The sequence below is a fragment of the Protopterus annectens genome, chromosome 13.part0 (assembly GCF_019279795.1).
Source record: "Protopterus annectens isolate FY-2018-M chromosome 13.part0, PAN1.0, whole genome shotgun sequence".
In the NCBI taxonomy this organism is placed as follows: domain Eukaryota; kingdom Metazoa; phylum Chordata; order Ceratodontiformes; family Protopteridae; genus Protopterus; species Protopterus annectens.
The window spans coordinates 443,869,051-443,881,190 of record NC_056747.1 but is presented as its reverse complement, the minus strand read 5'-3'; positions in this window follow the sequence as shown (position 1 = coordinate 443,881,190).

Sequence of the window (12,140 nt, the reverse complement as noted above, 5' to 3'; positions counted from 1 at the left end):
AAGAACGTGGGGTCACCTCTTCACGGTACGAATCGCATAAGAGGGACTGAAAAACCTGTACAGGAAGGGGAGAACGAATCTCGGGCTCCCTTGAACGGAAAGACCTCCGATGAAGAAGTCGTAAGTAGAGGCCAGTCACTCTTAGATTCGATCCGTGGGACGGTGACGAACGAGGGCGGAAGATCCGCAGTAAGGTAAGCTTTTTTATCTGTAAAAGTTTTTTTTAAAAAGGGACTAGTCATAAAGGAATTTCTTTTGTTTAAAATTTTACAAAAGACCGGTAGAGATCTCAGGAAAAGGAAACAGTTTTTCTTTTAAATAAGAAAAATGGGAACAGGAAGCAGTTGTTGTGTTAGGAAGGGCTGCTTAAATAAAAGGACTGAGGATGAGGAATATATGTTTAAATTACATCCGAAAAACTTGAAATATATGAAAAAATGGAAGAAAGACTATGGGTTTAGTGGTACCTTGAATAAATCAGAATGTCAAAATCTAGTGAGAGACCTGCACAGGGACACAGGAGGTAAGGTTAAGAAACAAAAAAAGATAGGATTTCCTCAAGCACAGAAATGGTTAGAAGAAGCTAATAAGAGGCATAGGGAACAATTTTCAAATAAGGGAGATGGTGGCTCGAGTGCAAAAGATGCATTTTTTGTCCGAAAAGAGGATGACGAGACATCTGTTGCCTGTTGTAGACCGACAGCCCCGCCCTTGTATCCCGAAGTTAGAAAAGACATGGTTAGTCCACCCCAGTATCAGGAAGATGACACAGAGAATCAGAATAAAACTGTACCCCCCGTAGTACTGACAAAACAAGTAGGTGAAACCCTGGAACTCCGGAACCGTAATATAGATAAATCAGAATGGACGCGTAAGGAAGCTGAAATGCAAGAAGCTGAATCAAATATAGTATCTACAGACTCATATCCCCTTATAGAAGTAGCAAACCCACAGGCAGGAACACCCGGTCAAGGTCCCACTATTTTAGTTTACCGACCTTGGACACGGGAAGACATCCGGAAAGCTGTGGAGGGCATACCACACCCAAAATTAGACATGACTAAATTTTGCGATGACATTGCAGGTATGATGGAAAGTTACAAATTAAATTCCGTTGAATTGGAACAGGTAATACGCCAAATCTTAGGACCAGATTGGCACTTAATGTGTGGGAATTGGGATCCCCTGACTAGGATAGATAGTAAACCACGTGCCTTTGAGTCTGAATCATATAAGACACAAACACAGGACTTGCTAAAGTATATTATGAAACAGTGGAAGCCTAAGGCAGATTGGACTTGTATTAATCAGTGTGTACAAACTGAAGATGAAAAAGTAGATCATTATTTACAAAGACTTAACCAGTGCTTTGATAACCATAGTGGAATAGACAAACCACCCAATCAAGAAAAGGATTCACCTTATGAACAACAGTTAAAAAATGCCTTTTTAAAAGGATGTAGAACTGCAATCAGTAACTTCATTCACAAACATATGATAGACCATAGGACGGCACGTCTGCAACCCCCACTGGAGTATGCAAGACATGCAGAAAAATATTTAGAAGAAAGGAAAAGGAAACAAGCTCAAACCTTTACGGTGAGTGAAGATGGGACACTTATGCTACTGCAAGGTCCGGCTAACAGGGGTAGAGGAAGGGGCAGAGGCAGGGGCAGAGGAAGAGGGAATGTGGGACATTCCGAAGATTATGAAGGCAGACAGAAAAGAGGAGAATGTTTCAAATGTGGTAAAAAGGGACATTTTGCAAGGGACTGACGGTCTTCTGAAAGAGCTAAAACCACCCCGGATCACGAGTCAGCATGACTATATGATGGTGGTGGAGGTAAATCAGACCCGGACGAAAAGGCTGATGGGCCAGACTCAATAAGGCAGAGTGAAGAGGAAGCTTTTGAAGACGTAAACAAAGAGGGTAAGGGAGAATATGCAGGATGGGAGAATGAAGTGACTGATTTTTCAGATGAAGGCGAATATCAGGTTGTTAATTTAACAGCGCTGGCTGTAACTATGCAGCTAGAGGCACAACCGATTATCACACTTCAAGTGGAAGGGAAGGATGTAGAATTTTTGTGTGATTCAGGGGCCTCCAGGACCCTGCTAAAAACCTCTGCAGTGCCATCTGATGTAACTTCTGATGACTATGTATTAGTCAAGGCAGCCAATGGCCGCATTTATAAAGAACCACTATCTAAACCCTTATGGTTCACGGACCCTGAAACTAACCAAACTATCAGGTTTCAAGTCATTAATTCCAAAATTTGCCCTGTAAACTTATTAGGGAGAGATTTGATGCACGTGTTTGGCATAGCAGCTGTGCCGACTGCATCAGGGATTCTAGCCAAACGAGTAGAAATTCAAGATGTTATGTTGCAGGTGGGGCAGGGTGATTTACACTACTGGTACAGTAATGATCTTGTCGAAACTGGACCACAAAATGTAGTAAATGAGCTAACTAATTTGGCCTTAAGCAAATATGACACACAACCGCCAGTGGTAGCTAAACAACTACACTGTACAATGTACTACAGAAAGTATGTAGGACCAGACGACAAATATGAAGAGCAATTCTTTAAACACAAGGTCACAAAAATCTTGTTACAAAATCTATATTGGGATAAAGCAGGAAATTCTGCAGTTACATGCAGTCTTACAAAAGATATGCAGTTACTTTTTCGCAATAATTCTATTGCACATGTCTCTGTAACAAGGGAAGAACAAATGGCATGGTATCTGGTGGGGAGGAAAGTTACTGAATGGGCTAAAATGATGCCAGAACAGTTGGCATGTAAAGGCGTACAGGTACAAAGGCTAAATTGGGTCACCCAGGCTAGACCAACAGTGCACCTCCGCGAAGACAGGCTAACGCCACCCGGGGGAGGGCCATTCTGACTATATCTCCTAACCCCGCAGGAAGAATTAAAGTTACAATCAGTGCCAGACTCCTTATGGTCCCGCAGGCAACATGACATTGGGCTAATAAGAACAGCAGGACAGGTTAAAATAACTCCAAAATCCGATTTTAGACCTCACAAGCGTCAGTATCCGTTAAGTAAAAAGGCAGAAGAAGGCATTCTACCAGTGATCACGGCTCTATTACAAGCTGGGGTTTTAATTCCATGCACAGATTCACCATGTAACACACCCTTGTTCCCAGTAAGGAAACCGGATGGGACCTGGAGAATGGTACAGGATCTGCAGGCTGTGAATGCTGCTGTGGTACCAAGGGCTCCTATGGTCCCAGATCCATCTGTTTTGTTAAATGATATCCTTCCCACAGATAAGTATTTTTCTGTCATTGATATCAGTAACGCATTTTTTTCCATCCCTCTACAGGAAGCTAGTAGGTTTTGGTTCGCTTTTACGTTCATGAGCAAGCGGTACACCTACACAAGGCTGCTGCAGGGATATTGTGAAAGCCCTACAATCTTTTCGCAAGAAATGTCAACAAACCTGGCACAGTTTCAACTGGAGCATGGCTGTCATCTACTGTTATACGTGGACGACATCTTACTGGCTGCACCCATGGAGGCTGTCTGTGAGTCCGAAACTATTCGGTTATTGCATTTCTTGGCGAAAGAGGGACATAAGGTAAACAAATCTAAATTACAATTTTGTAAAGCTGAAGTATGATATCTAGGCTATACCATTTCAAATGCTGGTAGACAACTAGATAGCTGTAGAAAAGAAGCTATTTTACAGGCACCAATGCCCAGTACAAAAAAAGAAATGATGTCATTTTTAGGAATAACTAACTTTTGTCGTAGTTGGATTCCCAATTATGCAGAGGAAGTGAGTCCACTTTCAGAACTTATTTTTGCACTTCCCATGGCAGCACATGACGCGCTGCAATGGACAGATAAGGCAATACAGGCATTTACTAGGGTAAAGCAACTGATAGCAGGACCTGCAACACTTAGCTTCCCTGACTATACAAAACCTTTTGTTCAGACAGTAGATTGTAAGCAGGGCTTTATGACATCGGTTCTGTTGCAAACTTATGGGGATAAGTTGAGACCATTAGCTTTTTATTCCAGTAAACTGGACACAGTGGCACGATCATTGCCACACTGTGTACAAGCAGTAGTCGCAGCTGCACTGGCTGTGCAGGCGTCTGAAACCCTAGTTTTGTTTCATGACCTTACTTTACGGGTACCGCACTCTGTCGCGGTAATACTTCTACAGGATAAAGTTACCTTTCTCTCTCCTAGCAGACATTTGTCCTGCATGACAACATTACTATCACAACCACACGTGACCATTGAGCGATGCACCACTCTTAATCCAGCCACGCTGTTATCTACAGCTGATGACGGTGCCCCTCACGTGTGTTTAGATTTAATACACTCTAATGTCTTACAAGACCAGACCTTAAAGATCAGCCTTTGGCAAATTCAGATTGGACCCTGTTCGTAGATGGGTCAGCACGTAAGAATGAGGCAGGTATTACACAAGTGGGTTATGCAGTCACAACTGAGACTAAGGTACTAGAGGCAAAACCTCTCCCCAGGAACCTGTCCACACAAGCGGCTGAATTGATTGCTTTGACCAGAGCATGTACCATTTCCAAGGATAAGGCAGTTACTATCTACACAGATAGTCAGTATGCTTTTTCCACGGTCCATGTCTTTGCACAGCAATGGAAAAATAGGGGAATGGTTATGGCCTCAGGAAAGGAAATAACCCACAAGGATTTAATCCTTAGCCTCTTACAAGCTGTCCAACTGCCACGGGGATTGGCCATCTGTAAGTGCGCAGCACACACAAATGCCAAGGATCCATTATCACTTGGAAATGCACTAGCTGACAAAACTGCAAAAAGTGTAGCCTTAACCTCTACTTTTGCACTCAAGACCACACAGAAGGAACTTCATCCTACAGATAAATTTGATCTACAAACTTTACAAGTAATGCAGGAACTTAGTACAGTTCAGGAAAAACAGCGATGGGTTAAATATGGGGCTATTCAGAAGCAAGGAGTTTTTGTAGGTCCAAATGATAAGTATGTCTTGCCAACAAACCTTTTTAGGTATGCCTCATTAGTGACGCATGGCCCATCTCATCTGGGCCCTGCTGCTATGGTTCAAATGACCCAGCAAATTTTCTGGACCAAGGGCTTTATAGCATATGCTAAACGATTTTGTTTATCGTGCCTGCTTTGTGAACGATACCATGGTGGGGTACGGATCACTCCAGCAGCTTTCCCGCTGCCTCCGTATCCATTTCACACAATCTGTATGGATTTTATTGAACTAACTCCTGTTCAACAAAAGTGATTTGTATTAGTCATTATTGATGCTTTTACAAAATGGGTTGAAGCTTTTCCAGTAACACATCCAGATGCCCTGTCGGTAGCCAAGGCCCTTACGAATAATATTATCCCTCATTTTGGGCTAACCACACGCATCTATTCTGATAATGGCACACATTTTGTAAACCAAGTTATTCAAAAGCTGGCTGCCGTTTTTCAGATTGAACTAAAACACCACTGTGCCTACCACCCACAGTCAGCAGGGTTGGTTGAATGCCATAATGGCATTCTCAAAGGCAAGTTACGTAAACTCATGGCCGAGACACATCAGTCTTGGATAAACTGCTTACTTCTGGCACTCCTGTCCATGCATACCACTCCCACTTCAAAAGGGGTCACACCATTTGAACTACTATATGGGAGACCTTATTACGTCCCGCAGTGGCAAGGTCTTTTGCCTGCGGAACATGAGGGGGGTGAAGAGATAGCAGATTACATGAGGAAAATGCTGACAAAAACTAACACTTCTCTAACGAATGATTATTTTTCAGATCAGAAGAACAACAGGATCCTGGAAGTGAAGGCTGGTGAGAGGGTGTGGATTAAAATTGTTAAGAGAAAGACGTGGGCCTCTCCGAAGTGGGAAGGTCCATACCAGGTTTTGATTTCGACACCCACAGCAGTTCGAATAAAGGAGCGAACATCTTGGATCCACCTGACACATTGCAAGATTGTCAGGAAATTTGAGTTGGAAAAGAATTTGAGTTCCCCTGAGGAACACTGATTAGTAGTAATCCTGTTTTTGTATGAACTTTTCTGACTGTTGTAGCAATGCAGGAAAATACCGGAAGGGAGCAGCCCTTCCCACAAAGGCATTGTAAAATAATTTTGTTATTAGTGATTGTAAGTGTTGTTTTTCTGTTTTGGCCATTTTTATTTTCACACGAAACTAGCCAAACAAAGAGAGATGAAAATACAGCTTGGCATCCACCTTTTAACACATATCAGGCTATTAAATATGCATATGCTTTGTCTTTTAATATTTCAAATTGTTGGATATGCACAGCTATCCCGACTGTACATGGTGGTCTGATGTTAGGTACAGTCCCTTTGGGGGCAAATGATACATGGACCAATTTACTATTTGAAACTTTGGAGGTAGCCTTAAAGGACAAAATAGCATTACCCCTCATGGGTCGTCAGAATGGAACTGTATGTTTCCAGAGATCTGGAAAAATTAAGGTTGGATGGAGTCAATGTAATGTAACCATAATTCATAACTGTACAATAGATGGGCACTGTGCAACAAGTTTCAAGCCTATAAAAGTGCTTATTAATAGTACAGGGCTTATTAATGTCACAAGCTTTGTTGAAAAAATGTTATCTGTATATGATCTTTTGTTTAAAGGGCTACAAGACAAAGGAAATCATTCTATTCCAGTAAATATCACCCTTAAGGTGAATGATTGTTATTTTATCTGTGGTAAAAAAGCATACAAATGGTTGCCAAGAAATTGGTCAGGCAGTTGTTTTTTGGGCTATTTAACACCAGCTATAAGACATACACTTTCTCTTCCCCAAGGTAAAATCGAATGAAATGCGTGCTGTAAATAAACCTGTTAATCCCGTAGGTAACGTTGATGCCTCCTGGATCTATCATCACGATTTGGCCCACAGTAGCAGCAAGGGACTGTCACACATGGACTTGGGCGATGATGTTATTTCTTGGGCTGGTATTCTTCCAGCCTATGGGACAGTAAAATCTATTTGGGAGCTCAGAAAACTGTCAAAACTGTTAGAAACTCTGAGCAATGCAACTTTTTCTGCGCTAGAGTTGGTGACGGATGAGCTAACTGCAATGAGGACTGTAGTGTTGCAGAATCGGATGGTGCTCGATTTCACCCTAGCGGCGAAAGGAGGTACTTGCGCTCCTATCCAGGAGGAGTGTTGTTCTTTTATTCCCGATAATGAGCATGATATAGACAGTCATTTGGAGATCTTACAACAAGTTTCTGAACTTACAAAACCAGGACAGAATCCATTGACTGACTTTTTCCAGAATTGGTTTGGAAATTGGGAAACAGTATTTATGAATGTCTTAATTGCTGTATGTGTTGGTGCCATTATATTCCTACTGTTGGGTTGTTGTTGCATTCCTTGCATCCGAATGATAATATCAAGTGTATTGTCTGCCAATGCAACTAAAGCTTATTATTCTGAATATACAGAAAATGAAGCATGCGAAAAACTGTATGAATAAAATGTATTACGGGGGATACAAAGCGTTGTGAGGGGGGAAATGTAGTAAGAATCTTTGTGTTCAACATCTTTGTATCCTGTATAGGAAGGGTTAAAATGTGAAACTACATTGCGTGCAAAGAAATAATCTAAAATTAGTTGTTTTTCTTGTAAGGAATTTGCTGACCAGAAAGGAATGCACAGATGCTACTTTGGTCCAGGCACAGGCCTATCTTGGGACTGACCTCTGACCAAGGAGGAGTGCATAGATGTTACCTTGATGTAGGCACCAACTTATCTTGTGTCTGACTTTTTACCATCTAAGGCTCCAGCGAGTGAATTTATAGCCTTGACTGAAATTCCTTGTCTAGTAACCAGCTGCTGTGTATGCACAAAAGAGGGTATAAAAACCCATGTAAAGTGTGTAGAAATTAGACTGCTGACAACCAAGAACTTTGTGGCAGGTCTCCATGCATGTAAAATAAACTCTTTTTTGGCCTACCTTTTTTGCTGCGTGATTCTTCCAGTATATGTTAAGAGTATTAAAATCTTTTGACAACAACTTACTTGTTAAACTTATTGGTCCATAGTCAGTGCTTGTAGCCATTTGCCTGGCATCTTTTCAGAAAGCTAGACTTCCAGCTTCTTTCTTAGTTGTTTCACTTCATCTAATCAGCTTAACAGTGGCTATCAAACTAAGTAACAGTATACATGATTACACACTGCATGGGAGGCATTAACAACTCAGGTGCAGTACACATAAGTAATGGAATTTGACTCATTAAGTGGGTTAGTCTACTGGATCCTTACATTTTTTCTTCCCAGAAGCATATCAAAGACATTAATTATATTGAATTTAGGCAGGTCGGTTGGGCATTGCCCCTATCATTAGCAACTAAATGCAATGGGAAAATGCATTCTCACATAACATACTGATATAGAATACTATAGCTCATCTTTAATTTCTCCAAGTCTTTGGTGTTTCTAATACCATGATGGGAATGGATCCCATTTCTAAGTCAAAGTACGATTAAAGTTCATGAAATTAGTATTGTTTCAATCTTTGATGTTAGCCAAAAGTGCTCTTCGCAACACCCGCAATGTGTTCAGTAATGACTCCTCCTGCAATTCGTACAGGGTTACATGTATTGGTAACATATCGGTAGATTCTTTTTTTATAAGACCTGTTGCTCCTACTAGTATTGAAACTGTCTGGGTATCTTTCTTCTACATTGCTCTTGTTTCTGCCTGCAGATTGTGATATTTTATGATTTTGTGCCTCTCTGTAAGCAAGACACTGAAGACATATCTTACAATATGCTTTATGGAATGTTCTCGAAAACTATTGTAATTGATTTGACATTTTTGTGTGTTATCTCCATATCCATTGTAGATTTAAAAGTCTATTGTTGCTGTTCTTACTAGCTGTATGCATTAGTACATTCAGTAAAGTTATTAAAAAATTAAGAATGCATATGTTTCCTTGTCATGATTACAAACAAAGAAAAATGAAAGGAGGTAAAAACTCCTATGTCCCTGCATGGAAGAGGACTTGTGCACTCAACCCTGATTACTAATCTAATCAAGTATATGATTGCAATGCCTTAGGGCAATTGGAATACTAAATGCCTTTCTGTAGTCATTGTTACACACATACATGCCTGTCAGAAAAACAGTATACAACCAATATTTGCTACTGCTGTAAGCATGTATATTATATATCATTTAGATGGCAAGCTAAGCCCCAGTGGATTAAAATCCCATTTCAAGGGAGCTGTGCATTATAATGTGTCAATATAAACTAATACACATAGCTTACAAAATAAAATATCACAATACATGGTATTGTTAAAGTGGAATTCATGATATCAATAAAGTAAACTTTTAAGCAGCTATACATAGCTTTAGGCAACACAATAGTAAAATGCCTGATAGCATAAAAAACTAAATATCAGAATATACTGCAGGATATGTTCTGTTAATCTGTAAGACTGCAGCTGCAGTAACGTAATCAATTGTTGAGATAATATGCAAGTTTGGATAGAGACAATTTCTTGTTACTGTTGTCTTAGATCTTTTCCAGATCAGCAGCTTTCTTAGGGTAGGGGAATTGTTGTAATTGTCATTAATAAAGAAAAACAGATTATTTTTATTGTGTCAGAGTAGCTTTAGGTGCAGGAGGTTTGTGAAACAGAATCATTTCTGCATAGTCTGAAGACTGGAAGGAACATGACCATTATGAAATCATAGTTAAACACAGTCTGACCAAAACTCCAAAGTCACAGTATAGAAAATAAAAGAAAAGCAAAACACATTAATTCCTTTCCTGGGTCTTGACATCCAAATACCTTTAATAAAATAAACTCCATATTAACTTAGACTGTGTTATAGATAGTTGCTATGGAATTTCAGAGTTCCACAGACTTAGCCTAGAGGTACATGTTCATCATATTGATCATTGATATTGCTCACAGTAGCTTCAGCTAACATATATATATATGTGTGTGTGTGTGTGTGTGTGTGTGTGTGTGTGTGTGTGTGTGTGTGTGTGTGTGTGTGTGTGTGTGTGTGTGCATGTGTGTGTGTGTGTGTGTGTGTGTGTGTGTGTGTATGTGTGTGTAAATGATAAATATATATATATATATATATATATATATATATATATATATATATACATATATCTATATGCAAATATATATATATATATATATATATATATATATATATATATATATATATATGTATATACACACACACACACACATATATATATATATATATATATATATATGGGTACCTATTACTTCACCGACAAGTCAAAACAGCGACACTCACATGTTCGACTCACATCATCGACACTTCATAACATCGACGTTTCAGGTAGCGATCTTCCCCTCACAGGACCCATGGTAGCACACGTTACACTATTAAGAAGGTAAGGACAACGCTGTCAGGGTACATTGTGAAGAATGACGTAAACCTTACATGTTAAAAGACAGAAACGAGTGCTACCATGGGTCCTGTGAGGGGGAAGATCACTTACCTGAAACGTCGATGTTATGAAGTGTCGATGATGTGGAGTCGAACATGTGAGTGTCGCTGTTTTGACTTGATACCCATATATATATATATATATATATATATATATATATATATATATATATATATATATATATATATATATATATATATACATATATATATGAATGATGGTATACATTCATTTAGTCATCCGTTACCTTGTTGATGTACCAAATGTCGAAAGCAGTGCAGCAGGTTCTGACAATTGCAAACCAGAGACACACAATACCCCCCCCCCCTTTTTGACCCATGGTCGCACTTGTTTAGGTAGTAGAGCAGTCGGAAATGTGGCATTCAGTGTTATTTATGAGATTCTGACCATTTGCCACTTTGAAAATCAACATTCCGGTTCGGAAAATACAACGTTCGGAGATTGTTTCTTCGAGTAAATGAATGTATACCATGAATGATACATATATATATATATATATATATATATATATAGAGCTAGATATATATACAGATAGATATAATATATATATATATATATATATATATATATATATATATATATATATATATATATATATATATATATATATATATATATATATATATATATGATCCAGACACATGCTCAACTAGCATATGTCCGAATCACAAAACATCGAACACACATACACGAACACGCTTAACATTGACAAGCGCTTCCGTTTATGTCTGCTTGTTTCGTAGATTGGACTACAGTGCGGGTAAGGGAAAATTCCCTTTTCCCCACTGTAGTGAGATCTCGGAGTGAGAATAATAAAGTAGGGGGTGCAGGGGCGGGTGAAGCCCCCCTGCAGAAACATAGATTTTTTTTTTTAACTACACATACACAGAATCGCTTTTAGATGCTAAGCACTTTCGTGTATGTGTGTTCGATGTTTTGTGATTCGGACATATGCTAGTCGAGCATGTGTCCTAGACCCGTATATATATATATATATATATCTATATATATATATATATATATATATATATATATATATATATATATATATATATATATATATATATATATATATATATATATATATATATATATATATAGATAGATATATATAGATATATATAGATATATATGTGTTATATCCTACCAAGGATACAACAACCAGCCAGTTCCCAAAACATCAGGGCATCTTCTATGTGCCCAAACTGTGTGACAGCTGGAGCTAAGCTAATTAAAACATAAGTTTGGGCACCAAGTCCTTCCGAGTTCAACTGCCACTGACGAGAACACTGAGGCTTTCAAGGATTGACAGTTGGCCTGTACTTTTCTATGCTGTGTAGATAAGTTCCCTTGGGGGGGTGGATTCCATTATTTATTTTTTGTTTATTATTAATACTTTCTTTTTCAGGGAAGTTATTTTAAAGCTAGGAGTTTGTGTTTTTATCTACTTTCATGAGATTATACTGTACCTTTAAGTGGAAGTGTTCTTTTTTCTTGTCAGTTTAAAAGTTGTTTATTGAAGCTGTATACCATTTTTTATAGAGAAATACCCCCAGATTCATCAAACCCTGCATGGTGTGCAGGACTAGTGCAGGAGCTCCAGCAGTCAATATGTCTGCCGTG